The 19,216-nt window shown below is 37.0% G+C and overlaps 1 pseudogene; it reads left to right on the top strand.

Annotated features, from left to right (window-relative positions):
- The first annotated feature begins 11,717 nt into the window (after nucleotides 1-11,717).
- LOC101609786 lies at nucleotides 11,718-13,303 on the top strand (annotated as a pseudogene).
- The last annotated feature ends 5,913 nt before the right edge of the window (nucleotides 13,304-19,216 follow it).

Raw genomic sequence — 19,216 nt, 5'->3', positions numbered from 1 at the left:
ACTGAATTAGGCCATCCTGGAGCTGATTGTACTCCTAATCCCAGACATGTGTGAAGAAGACTGTCCAGCTTTGAATAGGCTACCCAAGTCCAGAGGAGCATTCCTCCTATGCCCATTCAGTCACCCAGGCATAGCCTCTACCTTGCATATATGGATTGGGAAATAGTCAGGATCAGGCCTATTTGGTACGACCCTTACTCATCCATTGCATGTCAGCCCTAATCCTGAATAAGACCAAGTAGACTAGGCCCTCTCCTCACCTTACTGGTTGAACTGATCATACTCTCTAGGACACCCAGTCTAGACACCTGTGGAAAATTCCCACACACAAGAGCAGGTTGCTTAGCTTCAACTATGGTTGGACCATCTCCATACCCACTGGGATCAAGACTGAACAAGCCACTAAATACAGAACCCACTGGAACCACTATTGCTGCATTTTCAGCAAGACCAAGGGATTATCTCCATATAAGCAAACCCCAATGCAAAACAAACAACACAAGAAAGTGAGGCAAGATCCTCACAAAAAATGCCTAGTCTTACAGAGGAGGCCTCCAACTGAAAGCATTTAAAAGAAAGTAGGAAGAACATTCCAAAATGCAATCAAATAAGCATATTCAACCGTGAGCAAATGGCTGAATGAAATTACAAAATCAACAAAACCAACTTAATAAGCAGGGGCATGAACTCAGAAAGGAAATAATAAAATCATTAATGAATAAATTATAAATGAATAAAATCAATGCAACACTAAAAGAAAGTCAAACAAGGAATGAAAATGGAAGTCAATGAAGAGATATAGACATTCAAAAGAAACCCACTTGACATTAAAAATGAAATAACTCAATGAAAAAGCTCCCAAGAAAGCTTCATGAACAAAATATGTCAGTGTTTGAGGGTAAGAGAGAGGAAATAGATTGAAAGGCCAGAATCAATGACAAGTTAAAAAAAAACAAACCATAAAACATAAAGGAAATGTAGGATAACTTAAAAATAGCAAAAATTTGAAACATGGGCATATAAAAACCAGAATATAGGCCAAGGGAATAGAGAACAATTTCAATAAAATTATAGTAGAATATTTTCCAAATCTCATAAAGGAGAGGTCCATCCAGGTACATGAAGCAAACAGAACACCAAATGAACAGAGCCAGAGAAGAAATCTCCCACATTACATTATGCTAACAACACTAAATACAGAAAACAAAGAGAGTACTAAGAATTTCATGTGAAAAAACAGATCCTTACCTATAATGGTGTAAGCCTATCATAATTATATCCAACTTTTCAATGGAAACACTAAGAACCAGAAAGGCTTGGAATAGAGTATTTCAAATATTAAAAGAATGGGGCTAAAAGCCAAAACTACTATTCCTAGCATGGTACTGGGAGAAAAGAAAGAAGAAGACACCAGACACACAGATCAATTTAATAGAACAGAATAGCTGTCTATAAATCCAAGCAACTACTGCTACCTGATCTTTGACAAAGGGGCCAAAAATACACACTGGAGAAAAGATAGCATCTTTAACAAATTGTGCTGGAGCCATTGGAAAACCACCTGTAGAGGAATGAAATTAGACCAACTTCTCTTACCCTGCATATATGTCATCTCTAAGTAGATTAAGGACATCAATATAAGACCTGAAACATTAAAACAACTATTAGAAAAACAGGGAGAACATTCCATGATAAGAAGTAGGGGAAGACTTCCTGAATAAGACCCCAGTAGCACAAGAAATAAGATCAACACTCAATCACTGGAACATCATGGAACTAAAAATCTACTGTACAGACAGACAAACCATCAACAGAATCAACAGACAAACCACAGAATGGAAGAAAATTGTCACCAGTTATACCTCCCACATAAGTTTAACAACTAGAATTTATAACTCAAATAAAATTTATAACTCAAATAAAAATACCTACACAATGAAAACAATAAACAATGAAAAAAATCAAACAACCCAATCCAAAAATTGGATAGAGAATTGAACAAAGAATTATCAAAGGAAGAAATGCAAATGACCATTACATATTTAAAGAGATGTTCACCATTTTTCATCATCAGAGAAATGCAAATCAAAATACTTCAAAATTTTATTTCACTCCAGTCAGGATGACACTCATCCAAAAATTGAATGACAACATGGGCTGGAGAGATGGTTTTAGTGGTTAAGCACTTGCCTGTGAAGCCTAAGGACCCTGGTTCGAGGCTCGATTCAAGACCCACTTTAGCCAGATGCACAAGAGGGAGCACACATCTGGAGTTCGTTTGCAGTGGCTGGATGCTCTGGCATGCCAATTCTTTCTCTCTATCTCCCTCTTTCTCTGTCTGTTGCTCTCACATAAATAAAAATAAGTAAAAGAAAATTTTTAAAAAGATTGAATGACAACAAATACTTGCAAGCATATGGAGAAAAGTGCACACTCACCCACTGCTGGAGGAAGTACAAACTTGCACTACTACTATGGAAATCAATATGGAAACTTCTGAAAAAGATGAAAATACATCTACAGTTTGATCCAGCTATATCACCCATGGGCATATACCGTAAAAGATCCAATATTAACTAAGAGAGATTTGGCCAGCCATGTTTGTTGCTACTCTGTTCTGTAAGACCTTATTGCTGAAGACACCACAGGCTGTAGCCACAGTGCATTGATATCACACCAGGACTGAACTGTAAATAGCTCCTTCCTAGTTAGCTCTCATAGTCCTGGAATGCCTTAAGAGAGCTACTAGGAATAGTCACCAGAAGCATGGATACTCAGTGGACCTTTGAGGGGTTGAGTTACATTAGGAAAATGCATTCATTGAGAATTATACAAAAAATAATAAAGTTAGCACTTTTGTGGGAAATGTAGTGCCAAAGAAACATGAAGTACAGATTAAACTGCATTTGATGATTAGAAAGCTAAAAGAGTCTTGATCTGGCATTCTCTGGGTAGAAACCAGTTTCCACAGACCAGCACTTCACATGGAACAGCAATATGTGTGTAAAGAGGATGAGTGCAGCAGCCTGATCAAGAAACATCATTTCCTCAGAGTGAAGCCAAATATAATATAGACATTTCCCTGTAGAGCCAGAGAGAAATATGAATATATATATATATATATATATCCTCATTCACAGCTTTTTTTAAAATCACGATGCCTTTCATATATGATTGTTTTTGACTACTTTATTATTTAATAGCAGTAGAACCTCTAGAATATGGAATAAAAAACATATTCCCTAAAATAGCTTAATTTTTATTTTTATTTATTTATTTATTTATTTTAAATTCCAACTCTTTATTTTTTTCACAGGAATATAATTTCACAAATTCTTCAATGAACATGGATTGTTTATGACAATGCCCACCTCACTTAGAGATCAATAAGCCTTTGGGAGATATCTAAATGGTTCCAAAGATAGAGACATATATTTCCACTCCAATAACTGCCCCTAATGCCCACAATTTCACAGGACATGTGTGAGGGGCCATCATTCATAAGAAGAAATGGACAAGTACCTGTGCTAATCATACAGAACTCAGCTTTTCTTTATTCTACACATACCAATGGCCTGCTTTGTTGTTGTTGTTGTTTTGTTTTCTCAAGGTATGGTCACACTCTAGCTCATGCTGACCTGGAATATAGTCTCAGGGTGGCCTGGAACTCACAGCGATCCTCCCACCTCTGCCTTCCAAATTCTGGGATTAAAGGTGGGTGCCACCACGCCCAGCTCTAATGAATTACATTTTTTTTAATTTAATTTATTAGTTTTCTTTTCAGCAAATACAGGCAGTTTGGTACCATTGTTTAGGCTCATCTATGATCTACCCCCTCCCATTGGACCCTCCTTGTTGATGTAAATGGGTCGTGCATTGTGGAGTTAGCCCACAGTTATTGGTATGATAAATGTCTCTGCAAATTTTTTTTGTTTTATTTATTTATTTTTATTAATTAGTTTTGTATCCAGCAAATACTGTCAGTTTGGTACCATTATTAGGCTCATCCATGACTTACCCCCTTCCCTTGGCCCCTCCTTATTGAGGTATATGAGTCATGCATTATGGAGTTAGCCCACAGTTATGGGTAGAATAAATGTCTCTGCATATCATGACCCAACATGTGGTTCTGACATTCTTTCCACCCCCTCTTCCACAAAATTTCCCTGAGCCATGTTGGGTTCATTTTTGGTCTGCTTCAGTGATGAGGTGTTGGGGGCCTCTGGGACAATGGCTCTCTGTTTTGGTAGGAGTTGATTTTTCTCTATGTTGATCTCCTTCACCCTTGTGCTGGTATCCAGTTCACCAGGAAAACAGCACCCTTGCTTGTTTTGCCAATTGTTCTTAGTTTCAGCCGGGGCCCTTAGGATCTACATTTATCTGAAAAAGAGAAGCAGATTCTCCAATGGAGAGTAAGTTAGCCCCCAGACAAATGAGATAAACCTTAGTTTTTTATATAGAGAATTTAATAGGGGTAGGCCCTATTTGAGCCCACGATTGAGTCCACCATGGAAGGTAGCTTGATAATGGAGAGTGGGTTTATGTTTAGATATGGTTCTGACTTGTTTCCCAGTTCCAGCTATGGGTCTTATACCACTGAAGGGATCAGTTAGCCAAATAAAGAGCAGTTGGTTCCCCACCATGGCTAGGTGCCACTATTGTACTTGTGTGGGCATCACAACAGGTTATTTGCTGTTACATAGGTTAGACCATGAGTTGCTTAGACAGATATTGGTCATTTTCCCCCAGTCACCCATATAGCACCTTCTGGCACTAGACCTGCTGGCTATCTGGAGACTGACTCTCTTTCAGCATCCAGCCATGCCATTTCATTTTATGTGTCTACCACATAAGGTGTCTTCAGCAGTAGGGTCTTACCACTAATTATTGGTGGGTCATCAAGTACTCAGACAAAATCTGGCTTTCATTTAGGAAACCTTGTAGGTCTCTCTGATCAAAAGCTCATTGTGGATGATAGCCACATGCTGGTACTGGGAGTTACAGGTCAGTGCCTACTAAGAAAAGGAAGAAAAAGATAACTAATATACAAGAATTAGAGAGAAGGTGGGGGAGAGGGAGGGAGGAAGCTGTAGAAGATTAAGGTTGGTCTTCATCATACCTTCTCCAGTGCCTTGTGGCTCAGGCATTCCTTCTAAGGGCCTGGTGAAGGTTCAGCCATTTGGTCTGCCTTTTAGGGAGTAGAATTTTATGGTACCATTGCTGTTTGGGTCTATATTTGTGTCTCCCACCACTGAGATGTCCTCCCCTCCTTCCCCACCCATCCTATTGTCTAGTCCATGAGATGCTTGCTGGGTATGTAAGGCATCTTGGGTAGATTCAGGTTAGGTGCTGTAGATGAGTGAGACTATGTGGCAGGTTTTTTTTTTTTTTTTTTTTTTTTCTGTGATTGGGTAAGATCACTGAGAATGATCTTTTCCAGGTTCAACCATTTTTTCCTCAAATTTCATTGCATCATTTTTTCTTATTGCTGTATAGAATTCAATTCTATAGATATACCACATTTTAGTTATCCATTCTTCTAGTGATGGACATATGGGTTGATTCCAGCTCTTAGCTATAACAAATTGAGCCACTACAAACATGGTTGAGCAAATCTCTCTGGCCAGTAGTTTGAAGGTTTTAGGGTAGATGCCCAATATAGGAATAACTGGGTCTGTTGCTATCTCTATAATCAGCTTTTTCAGGAGTGTCCATATTACTTTCCAAAGTGGTTGTACCATCTCACATTCATTCCTACCAACAGTGGATGAGTGTTCCTACTTCTCCACATCCTCACCAGCATTTATTTTCATTTGATTTTTTGATGTTTGCTATCGTTATTGGGGTAAGGTGGAATCTCATAGTTGTTTTAATTTGCATTTCCATGATGATTAGGGATGATGAATATTTTCTTAAGTGTGTTTTCCATTTGTATTTCTTCCTCTGTGAACTGCCTGTTCAGATCTTTGCCCCATTTTGTGAGTGGGGTTTTGGACTTTTTACTGTATAGATTTTTGAGTTCTTTGTAGATTCTAGAAATTAGGCATACATCAGTTGGATAACCTGCAAATATTTTCTTCCATTCTGTGGGTAATCTATTGGCTTTGCCTATTGTATGCTTGTCTGTCAAGCAACTCTTCAGCTTCATGAGATCGCATTGGTTGAGTGACTGTTTAAGATTGTGAGCTACTGGGGTTTTGTTCAGGAAGTTGTTTTCCATTCCTATATCATGGAAGGTACTTCCTAAATTTTCTTCCAGTAGTATTCGAGTTTCTGGTCTTATATTGAGGTCTTTGTTCCATTTGAACTTGAGGGGTGTGCAGGGTGAAATGTGTGGATCAAGTTTCAGTTTCCTGCATATGGTTATGCAGTTTGTCCAGCACCATTTGTTGAAGATGCTGTTTTTTATCCAGCCTATATTATTAGGGCCTTTGTCGAATATCAAGTAGCTGTATTTTCTTGACCCAAAGTCTGGATCCTCAAGTCTATTCCATTGGCCTATACTCCTGTTTATATGCCAGTACCATGTTGCTTTTATTACTATGGTGTGTAATATAGCTTTAGATCAGGTACGGTGATACCTCCAGAGGTATTTCTTTTCCTGAGGATATATTTGGATATGCAAGGCCTTCTGCCTTTCTCTATGAAATTTGAGATTTTTTTTTTTTTTATCTCTGTGAAGAATACTGTAGGGACTTTAACTGGAATTACATTAAATCTACATACTGCCTTTGGTAGGATTGTCATCTTCACAATGTTAATTCTGCCTATCCAGGAGCATAGGAGGTATTTCCATTTTCTCAAGTCCTCCTCAATTTATTTTGAGTGTTTTTATGTTTTTGTTGTATAGATCTTTCACGTCCTTGTTTAAAGGTATTCCAAGGTGTTGTTGTTGTTGTTGTTACTATTGAAAATGGGACCATGTCCCTTATTTCTTTTTCTGTATCTTTGTCATTTGCATATAGAAATGCTACTGATTTTTGTGCATTGATTTTGTATCCTGCTACTTTGCTATAGGAGTTGACAACCATCAGGAGTTTTGGGATTGAGTCTCTTGGGTCTCTTACATATACAATCATGTCATAGGTGAATAGAACTAACTTAACTTCTTCCTTTGCAAATTGCTTCCCTTTTTTTTTTAATTTCCCTTTCCCCTGTCTTATTGCTTGAGCTAGGACTTCCAGTACTATTTTCAAAAGCAGAGGTGAGAGTGGACAACACTGTCTTGTTCCTGATCTTAATGGGAATTCCTCCAGTCTCTCTCCATTAAGTATTATTTGGGCCTTTGGAGCTTTGTATATTGCCTTTATTATGTTAAGATATGAACCAGCCATGCCAATTCTCTCCAATGTTTTGATCATAAAGTGATGTTATATCTTGTCAAAGGCCTTTTATGCATCTATTGAAATGATCATGTGGTTTTTATGTTTACCCTTGTTTATGTGGTGTATTACATTGACAGATTTCTGTATGTTGAACCACACCTGTGTTCCTTGGATGAATCCCACTTTTTCAAGGTAGATAATGCTGTTGATGTGTTGTTGGATTCAGTTTGCTAGGATTTTGTTCAGGATCTTTGCATCTATGTTCATCAGGGAAATAGGCAGGTAGTTTTCTTTTCTTGTGGCATCTCTGCCTGGTTTTGGAATTAGGGTGACACCAGCTTCAAAAAAGGAGTTGGATAGCTTTCCCTGTTCTCCAATTGTGTGGCACAATGTGAGGAAGATTGGTTTGAGTTCTTCCATGAAAGTTTCATAGAATTCAGCTGAGGAGCCATCTGGTCCTGGACTCTTATTTTGGGGGAGGATTTTTATTACTTTTTCAATATCCATGAGTGTGATGGGTTCATTGAGGTGATTAATGTGCTCTGAGTTTAGTTTTGATTCATGGTATGTATCCAGGAATATATCCATCTCCTCCACATTATCCAGTTTTGTTGAGTAAAGGTTTTTGAAATAAGTCCTGATGATTCTGCCAATTTCACTTATGTCTGTTGTGATCTCTCCTTTTTCATTTTGAATTTTGTTAATTTGAAGCTTCTATTTTTTTTTTTCTTCATCAAATTGGCCTGGGGCTTGTCAATCTTGTTTATTTTTTCAAAGAACCAGCTCTTTGTTTTGTCAATTGTCTTAATTGTTTTTGTGGTTTCCAACTCATTAATTTCTTCTCTGATTTTAATTATTTCTTTCCCTCTGATGCTCTTTGGGTTGGATATTTGTTGCTTTCCCAGTGCCTTTAGGTGGATGGATAGGTTATTGATTAGGGATCTTTTTGTCTATTTATGAAGGCATTGAGTGCTATGAATTTTTCCCTGAAGACTGTGTTCATTGTGTCCCATAAGCTTTGGTATGATATGTTCTCATTGTCATTTAATTCCAGGAATTTTGCAATTTCCTTTTTTATTTCATCCACTATCCATTCTTTATTTAAGAGTGTGCTGTTCAGTTTCCAGGTGCTATTGGGATTCTTGGTGGTCTTTTGTTTTAGATTTCAAGCAATATAGACTTGTGATCTGACATCATGCAGGAAATTATGTCAATCTTTCTAAATATGTGGAGGCAGTCTTTGTGACCAGTATATGGTCTATTTTAGAGAATGTTCCATGGGCTGCTGATAAGAATGTGTAGCCTGTGGATTTTTTATGGAATGTTCTGTAGATGTCCTTTAGGTCTAAGTGATCTATTGTTTTGTTGAGGTCTCTTACTTCCATGTTGAACTTTCTATATGGATGATCTGTCTATTACTCATAATGGTATATTGAAGCTATGATGGTGTTGGTGGTTATTTATGATTCATTGTCAAGTAGGTTTTGTTTTATGAACTGTGGTGGCCCTGTGTTTGGTGCATACAGAATTATGATTATAATATCCTCTTGATGGATCATTCCCTGGATAAGTAGTAAGTGGCCTTCTTTGTCTTTTTGATTATTTTTGGTTTGAAGTCTATTTTATCCAATATTAATATAGCTACACCTGCTTGTTTCTTATTCCCATGTGCTTGGAATATTGTTTTCCACCCTTTCACCCTGAGGAGGTGTGTGTCTTTAGTGGTGAGGTGGGTTTCTTGAAGACAACTGATTGAGGGGTCTAATTTTTTGATACATCCTGTTATCTTGTGTCTCTTGATGGGTGAATTAAAGCCATTAATATTTAGGGTAATGACTGTGAGATTTGATTTGATCCCCGACATACTGTGATGGTATATGTGGGTTGGTGTATTCATGGACTTTTAAGTTTTTTGTGCCTACTCTGAGTTCAGTTATTATGATCTGCTTCTTGTAGGCATTTTTTATTGATTATTTGTTTCTTCTGTGTGGAGAATTCCCTGAAATACTCTGTGTAGGTTTGGTTTTGTGTTCATATAATTGTAAAGCTGAGTTTTGACATGGAAAGTTTTCCTTTCACCATCTATTATGAAGGATACCTTTGCTTGGTAGAGTAGTTTGGGTTGGAAGCCATAGGTTCTTAGACTTTGCAGTGTTTTATTCCAGGCAATTCTAGATTTCAGGGTTTCCACTGAGAAATCTGAAGTAATTCTGATGGGGTTACCTTGAAAGTGGTATGTGTTTTTCCCTAGCTACTTTTAGGATTTTCTCTTTGGTGTCAATATTTAGAATCTTAATGACAATATGTCTTGGAGAATTTCTCCTTTGGTCCAGTCTGTTTGGAGTTCTGTTGGCTTCTTGTATCTTGATGGGCCTTTCTTTTAAGAGACTGGGGAAGTTTTCTTCAATTATTTTGTTAAATAAGTTCTCCATGTCTTTGGTCTAAATTTCTTCTCCTTCTGGTATTCCAGTGATCCTGATATTAATATGTTTAAGTGTATCCCACATTTCCCTAATGTTGTATTTATAGAAACTTTTGAACTTACTGAAAATTTTGAACTCTCAAACTCTTTCTTCCATCTTTTCTTCAGATCAGAGTTTCTATCCTCCACATGGCTGACTCTATTCTTGAGAGCTTCTAGAGAGTTTTTTACTTGTTCAATTAGATTTGTATTTTCTACTACCTTTCTATGTATAATTTCCATCTCTCTGTCAAACTCCCTTTTCCTATCATTTTTCTGATTTTCTTGATGATTCCTGGAATTCATCCTTGCATTTCTTTATGTCTTCATTTAGCATGGCCAGCTGATTTTTGAGGTCTTTTTTTCAGTCTCCCTCAAATCTCTCAACTCTTTCTGAAGTCCTTCCATTTTCTTATCTATTAGTTCTAGTTTAGTGATAGCAGCTTCCACATGATTATCGGTCCTTTGTTGCTTTTCTGCAAGTTCTTCCAGGAGCTTGGTCAAGGTTGCATTGCTCATCACTTCATTTTGGTGTTCTAACCCTAATGACTCTTCTATGTTTTGATTAGAGGTGTTCATTTTAGGGCTGGGTGATCTAACTGGATTTTCTTGCATTTGATTTTTCATGTTATTTCTTTTGTGCTGTGGTCTGCACATCACAGGGTATGGGCACTTAGATGGGTGGGTCAGCCTGGTCTCAAGCACAGGGAGAACCTGAGGCCACCTGAGGCAGTTGCCACACAGCCTGGGCTTTGGCTTTCTCTTGCCAAAGCTGCCTGACCTACTGCCTGTCTGGGGTGCCAATGTTGCCTTATCTCTCAAGTGTTAATGTGGCAAAGCTGCCTGTGTTCAAGGTAGGAGGGACACTGAGGCACCAAGCACTAAAGCACCCCAAACTCTGGAGTGGGGACACAGAAGCAGTCTGCACTCCCCCATCATAAGACAATGGCAGATGGCTGGCATGTCATATGGGTAGGGGATGGCATCTGAGCTGGTGCAAGCCACAGACACTTTCTCAGGTTGTGTGGCAGTTGCTGTGGGCCTAGATTAGATGAATGTGCAGTGGCAGGAGCAGTAAGTGAGCAAGTGAACAGAGCAGTCAAAGCTTCCACATGTGGGTTTCCATAGATGCACAGGGGTGTTGCCATGGCTACTGCAGCTACTTTGGGGGAGAGGTGGGCTACCAGCCCCTGAGGGAATCAGTGATTCCCTATTTATGCCTGGACCCACTGAACCTGTGGAGGTGGGAGCAGTAAGTGGGCCAGTGGGCGGAGCAGTCTAAGCTTCTAGTGCAGGGATCAATTGGTGCATGGAGGTGTTGTGGATATGGCAGCTACTTGGGGGGAGGGGTGGGCTACCCGCCTGCAAGGGAATCAGCGATTCCCTGGTTTCCCCCCTCTGTGCCCTCTCACTGGCAATCTTTTGGAGATTGCTCTTCCCTAAAAGACCCAGTGAACCCTTAATGTCTTTCCTTTCTTTCCCCAGGATCTCTAGTACAGCTAGGCAGTCACCATCTTGTCCGGAAGTCTTAATTTTTATTGTATTAGACTAAGATATAAGCAAAAAAGGAAAGAAGAAAGAAAGATTAAAATCCTTGCTTTATATGAAGAATGTGTTTTGAGAAATATCAGTCCTAATTTTGACTGGTGTGTATTCATTAGTGTAAATGATATTTAAATATGTGAGATTTAGGGGAGTTGGCTTAGCAGTGCTGGGCGCCAGGATCCTTAGTGTATGTAGTTTGGGAAGTCGGGATGTGGGGTCGCCCCTCCTGTGTGTCTGCTCCCGTGCTTCCGGAGTGTCCGCCCCTTGGCGTGGGGCCTCATGACCACTCCCAGCACTCCGGGCCCTTTCGGGCCACAGCTTGAGCGGTGCCTTTTTTGTTTTCCTTTTTTGCGAGTTACTCATAAGTACATCTTAAAGCTTTTAAGATGGTTCTAGCAGCCCTTGGAAGAAAAATATAAGCATTACACTCATTGAGCAATGCCACCATTATCAATGAAGAGGTATTAAATGCTATGCTAAAAGAAGTATGTACAGCACTATTGGAAGCAGATGTTAATATTAAACTAGTGAAGCAACTAAAAGAAAATGTTAAGTCTGCTATTGATCTTGAAGAGATGCCATCTGGACTTAACAAGAGAAAAATGATACAGCATGCTTTATTTAAAGAACTTGTAAAGCTTGTAGACCCAGGAGTTAAAGCTTAGACACCCACTAAAGGAAAACAGAATATGGTTATGTTTGTTGGATTGCAAGGGAGTGGTAAAACAACATGTTCAAAGGAGCTTTTGACCAACTAAAACAGAATGCTACGAAAGCAAGAATTCCATTCTATGGAAGCTACACAGAAATGGATCCTGTTATCATTGCTTCTGAAGGAGTGGACAAATTCAAAATTGAAAACTTTGAAATTATTATTGTTGATACAAGTGGCCGCCACAAACAAGAGGACTCTTTGTTTGAAGAAATGCTTCATGTAGCTAATGCTATACAACCGGATAACATTGTTTATGTGATGGATGCCTCCATTGGGCAGGCTTGTGAAGTGCAGGCTAAGGCTTTTAAAGATAAAGTAGATGTAGCCTCCGTAATAGTGGCAAAACTTGATGGTCATGCAAAAGGAGGTGCAGTTGCTGCCACAAAAAGTCCAATTATTTTCATTGGTACAGGGGAACATACAGATGATTTTGAACCTTTCAAAACACAACCTTTCATCAGCAAGCTTCTTGGTATGGGGGATATTGAAGGACTGATAGACAAAGTCAACGAGCTGAAGCTGAACATGGTCAGTTTACATTGCGAGACATGTATGAACAGTTTCAAAACATCATGAAAATGGGCCCCTTCGGTCAGATCTTGGGGATGATCCCTGGGTTTGGAACAGATTTTATGAGCAAAGGAAATGAACAGGAGTCAATGGCCAGGCTAAAGAAATTAATGACAATAATGGATAGTATGAATGATCAAGAACTGGACAGTATAGATGGTGCCAAAGAGTCGCAAGAGGATCCGGTGTGTCAACAGGAGATGTTCAGGAGACTTTGACCCAGTATACCAAGTTTTCACAGATGGTAAAAAGATGGGAGGCATCAAAGGACTTTTCAAAGGTGGTGACATGTCTAAGAATGTGAGTCAGTCACAGATGGCAAAATTGAATCAGCAGATGGCCAAAATGATGAATCCAAGAGTTTTTCATCACATGGGTGGCATGGGAGGACTTCAGTCAATGATGAGGCAGTTTCAACAGGGTGCTGCTGGCAACGTGAAAGGCATGATGGGATTCAACAATATGCAAAGAAGATGCCTTAATGTAAACTGACTTAGTTGATTACATTATTTGCTGAGACCTCTGATTTTTTCCTCCTTTTTGCAACTGGAGGGAAAAAAGTATTTTCTTGCCTGTCTTGCCCTCATACTTTTTCTTCTCTTTTTCCCTTTTCTTTTTTTGTTTTCCTTTCTTTCTTCCTTTCTTTTGATATAAGGGAAGAATATATGGTTTTTGTGGAAGTCATTATATTTCTTTCGATTTTCTTTTAGGCTTCACCATCATAACATTTTCTTAAGTTAAACAGATCATGATGTAAAATTTTAGTACCTGAAGATTTTTAATTATCTCAAAGGCCAAACATTACATTTGTAAAAAGTCCTGGTCAGTAAATTACATGATGTCTGAATAAAAGTGCTGTAAAATAAACTCCAAAGTGGTTAAAATAAACAAATGAATATGTGAGATTTAATGATATAAGGGACGGAAAAAATTAAGCAGACATAGACACCTCAGAGTTCTCAGAGTTGCCATTATTTCACAACAAATCTTAAGTAAATTGCTTTCCAGAAAGTACTGGAAGCTAATGTTTGCTCAACACAATTGAGTGCTATTTCTGATGCTAGATACCCCAGATATTTCAGGGAAACATGCAAATAGAAACACTGGGATTGGGCTTAGACTAGTAAAAGAATAAAGAAAAAAGTAAATCCATTAAAGTTATTTGTATTATAGTGAACTCCTGGAAGGAACAGATGAAAGAACACATATAACGTGTAAACAGAAGGGGCCGAGGGCTGGATATCTCAGTGGTTAAAAGCATTTGATTGCAAAGCTGATGATCTTGGTTCAATTCCTCAGTACCCACATAAACCCAAATGCAACACAGAGTGACACATGTGTCTATAGTTTGTTTGCAGTAGCACTAAGCCCTGGCATGCTCATTCTCATTCTATCTCTGCTTGCAAATAAGTAAAGTATTTTTTGAAAAGAGTGGATGAGATCATACTAAGGGAAAAAAGAAGTTTGAGGAAGAGTAGGAATGTGGAGAAGAGGAAAAAGATAAAATCAACTAAAACAAATGGTGTTTAAAAATGCCCAAGTGAATGATACTGAAATTTCTGTATGCTACTTAAAGCAGCATAAAATTAATTTAATAAACAAATACATTATCTCATTTTATAGTACAATATTATGTATGAAAGTGCCATGTGTACTTTGTTTACTAAATTAAAAATATAATTGTAAGTATTACAATAAAACAGTAACTTGGGTAATTTCCATATTACTGATAGGCAGTTGAGATTTGGAGAATCAAGCACATATTTCCCACTACTGTAACCCTTATTGTCCTTACATGCTAATTAGCAACATAAAGGTAATAAATTATAGACATTTTTTGAAAACCAGATTACCAGATATTTTTTGTTCATTTTATTTATCTAGTTTAATTTTCAGTCCAATAAGTATGCTTATTTTTTTTTCCAAGACAAGTGGATAGGCAAATTAAGGGAAAATGTGAAGTTGGCATATTATTTTTCATACTCTTTATCTCTGCAAGATAATAAAGGATAAGAAAAGATGTTAGGGTGATAGCATTAAAATTAAGAATGGAATAAAAGCCAATTATATTTTATCTGTATTTTTTAGACTCCAAATTAACAATTTTTGATTAATATATCATGAATTTAGATAATAATCTGCCATAGAATTTTAGTATGATGAGAAAAAATTCTTACTGACAGATTTAGCATAACTAGAGACTATTCCATGTTTCCAATTAGAAAATCAGACACACCATGTGTTTAAAGGAATATTGGAATATTTTAATGTGCTCACAATCAGTGCTTATTTTAAAATTTCATCTTGAAAGCTATAAATGCTGATATCTTCTATTTTGCAATTTTGCACAATATAGCTAATAATAGGTGCTTCAATTCAAGAATAAAAAATTCTTGTATCGGTCTTTATTCTTCCATTTTCCATTATGTACATAATTTAAGATTGCTACTTTTTATTTAATTTGACTTACCAAGTACCAATGACAACATACTCATTTAAAATTGTTGAATTAAAAGTGATATAAAATTTGAAAAAAATGCCCTATGATTTATAGTTAATGGTTAGGGAAATCCACTCTCCATTTATGTTGGTATGCAGATTATATGCAGATGAGTATATATCCTGCCTTGATTAAAATTTCTACTTTAGGCTTTTAGAAAAAAGTGATTCCCAAAGATATTTTAAAACTGTTTTTCTTCAGTTCTCATAAATTGGAAAGTGATTTGTGCTTCCTTCTCCTCCTGCTGTTCTTTCCCCAATTGTGGATCAAACTCTCTGGAAACTCACCTGAACATAGAAAAATCAAATACATTATCAATTCCTAAGAATTGTGTGCATTTATACACTTTTTATAATTTACCTATCAATACTTTATGTTCTTCCTTTTATTCTAGCTATCTGGACTGATAATACCATGATTAATAAGGATATAGAAAATGACTGGCATAATTTTAGACTTGTTCATTGTCACCAGGCAGGATTCTGTATAAACTTTCTTTAAAAGTTATTAATGTTGATAAAATAAGTCTCTTTTATTCTTTTATCTACAAAATTAGATGGTCATGACTTCTATGATCAACAACTAGCATTTCTTTCATAGTATGTTTACATGGTTACCTGTTTTTTTTTTTTCTTTTTACCTCTTTTGAAGGTTTATATTCATTAAGGCCATGAGTGAGTCCGCACCTTTACTTTTATGAAAATATTTATGAGGTTTGTGGTATTTAAGAAAAAAGTTATATCTGAAAACAAAGGTATAGGAAAAAAAGAGAAAGTTTTAGTTGTATCTTAGAGACTGCAGTGGTAGGTGCAGTGGATGGATCATGAGCAGGGGCTTGTCTGATGGAGGAGGTGAACTTACTCATTCAGATACTCACAAGCAGAATGCAGTCTGATTAAATGCCTCACATGAACCTTCAGTACTGACGCATGTGCTGCGCACTTCATAGTTACCAGGTAATTTCAATCACGTCTCTGTTTAGTTATTTCTAAAATGCTATAAATGAACTGCCAAGTACTTCATTCAACAGATATTTTGATTTGCATGTTTTCTTCAGTTTGTTTCCAGCCCCAAATCTACTTAGTCTTCAAAAAATACAAATATGTCACTGTGTTGTTACACAATTATGGCATTACATAGTTTAGTTATTGTTTTTAATCTTTTTTATTGAAAATTTAAACGTGTTAAGGCCTTCAGGGCATATTTTACACCTAGAAAGTTTATTAAGTAAATGTGACCTATATGCCTACATTTTGTGCAGTAAATTTTCAAATGTGTTTATTTCATATATATTTAAATTCATGTATTTACTATTATGCTTCTTAGTTTTTTGAAGTAGGGTCACATGAAGCCCAGGCTGCACTTGAACTTAATATGTAGCCAATAGTGTTTTATACTTCTGTCCTCTTGCCATGACCTCCCATGGATTAGAATTAGAGGCATGTGCTACCATGTCCAGTTGAAATTTTATGCTGACTTTAATGAATTATGCAAAATACTATGTGGATATGTTATGAAACCATAAAAGAAAAGATAAAAAACATGTCAAAGATTTTGTCAATATTGCTGAAATTTATATGAAACAAGGTAGTAATTTGGCATGCTGGGAATAAATATTTAGTGACATGTGTCACACTTCATCCATTGGATGGATGAATTACATGAACTTGTCATGGTCATGATTTAGACTGTCACAGAGACAAGGCCAGTCAAGAAACAGATGTTTTTCAGCTTAGTAAAAAATGCTTAGTGTCTTGGTGGTAGCTTCATAATGCATTAATAAGAAGTAATCAGCAAGCGTCTGAGGGAGCCAGTAGTTATCATACATGTCTCTAGTTTCTCAGAATCAACTACCCAGAGAGCAAATGAGTCATCCAAAATATGAGTGTATTAATATAGAATTAGAACGAGGGAGATAAAGAGTTTTAATAAAAGCCAGTAATAGTAACAGTAGCTTTTAATGATTAAGCATTCACTATTCACTTGCATATTTATTATCTCCTTCAAATTTAACAGCGGTTCTGAAATTAAAAAAACAAAAAATCTATTCCCTAAATTGAGTTAAAAGAATTGAACAAATTAACTAGTCTGTTTTACTCACTATAGGATAATTTCCTTAACAATTCATGACTTCCTATTTTACCTCAGTTATTTTAGGCATGATAAAATTACTTTAGTATTTATGTGATGAAACAGAAGAGACAGATTCAAGAATGTCCATAACTAGTGCCTTGATATAGCTTTAATTTTCATGTAACTTTATCAGTCAATGCTTTTTTTTAAATATTTTTTTTAGTTATTTATTTATTTGAGAGCGACAGACACAGAGAGAAAGACAGAGGGAGAGAGAGAGAATGGGCGCGTCAGGGCTTCCAGCCTCTGCAAACGAACTCCAGATGCGTGCGCCCCCTTGTGCATCTGGCTAACGTGGGACCTGGGGAACCGAGCCTGGAACCGGGGTCCTTAGGCTTCACAGGCAAGCGCTTAACCGCTAAGCCATCTCTCCAGCCCCAGTCAATGCTTTTGAGGTAATACTTCCTGGGATCTGGATACTTACTTGCTTCCCCCATGCAGATGGTTAATGGGAAATATGAACCAGTGTCCCCTTAGTAAGAAATGTTACCTTCTTTTGAACTTTGGGTCTTTCCAATCCATTGTAAATATTTTCTGGCATTACTTTCCCCATCTGAAAGAAGTAGAAAGTAAGTGCGTGCTTTCCCGAATGTGCAGTGGTGATGCAGAACTTACACAAGTACACTGTGAAGAGGAAGCAGCAGTGCATGAGGGGTTGGGAAGAAAGAGTAAGCAGAGGAGAATGTGGAGTCAGTTTCTGAGTAAAAAATGCAATCTTTTTTTTTTTTTTTTTTGTTCTGTGGAGAAAGTATTGAGACCTAAAGAAGCTGAAAAAATACAAAGGAGTAACTGCCAATTTTAAAAGCACTGAAACTCAACTGAAGCTACTATTCACATAAACATAAACATAAACATAAACATAAAGGTACTATTCACATAAACAGAAACTCACTTCACTGTACAAATCTATGCTCTCTTGGACAGTTCACCAATGGATATTATTCTTCTCCAGAACCCAAATATCACTTCCTCTGTTAAGTTGTTTGGATGTTTTTATACTTCTGCCAGCAAGATGATGACAATGAAATTGCAATCATTCAAGTGTCTCTCTCTTAATTTCCAGGGTAGTCTCTCTTTACAGCCTATTTATTGCACTCCTTTGAAAAGGGGCACAGTGTATGCCTGCTTGTATATGATCAATGCCTCCACTGTGAGCTTATGCAGCAATGCTTAATTTGCTCTATTAGACTGAAATTCTATGTCTCTACTTTTTAAACAGATTCATTTATTTATTTGAGAGGGCAAGAAAGAGGCACAGAGAGAAAGAGAGAGAATGGGTGTGTCAGAACCTCCAGCCACTGCAAATCAACTCCAGACACATGTGCCACCTTGTGTATCTGGCTTATGTGGGTCCTGGGGAAAGAAACCTGGGACTTTTTGGCTTTGCAGGCAAGCACCTTAATATCTAAGCCATCACTCTAGACCTCTACTTCTTCTTTCTCACCATAAAAGGCTTAGGTCATTAAAATCTTACAAAAAATAAATTTAATTAGAGCACATTCTTGATTATAGGCAGATAATCTTGGAACTATGAATTTCAGTTTTACACTTCTCAAAATGTCCTCAGTTTGTATTCTCTTCCAGTAATAAAACCACTTTACTGGAAGTGCTCATTAAATAAAAAGAGTAGGATATCAGTAACTTTTCTTGAGTTTGTGATTTCAGTGTTAATATAACGAATATATTTAAATATATTAAAGCTTCAATTAAAGATTTGTTTCTTTCTATGTATATATATTTAATATTTTGTCTTCTGACTGTTTTCTATTATGAGTCTTGTTTTCCTTTTAAAACACACAGACAAAAGTTTTATCTCCCCATCTATGTTCTGTTTATGTATTTTTTTTATTAATTTTCCACAAGGGATTTAATTTTTTATTTTTCTAATATCAATAACCCCAAACCTCATCTTCAGTTTTGGAGATCCTTTTATTCCTGTATGCTGAATTTCCTTTTATATTATCCTG

Source organism: Jaculus jaculus, chromosome 5 (assembly GCF_020740685.1).
Source record: "Jaculus jaculus isolate mJacJac1 chromosome 5, mJacJac1.mat.Y.cur, whole genome shotgun sequence".
NCBI lineage: Eukaryota > Metazoa > Chordata > Mammalia > Rodentia > Dipodidae > Jaculus > Jaculus jaculus.
Note: the sequence above shows the minus strand (reverse complement) of the source record. Positions and strands in the feature narration are given on the sequence as shown.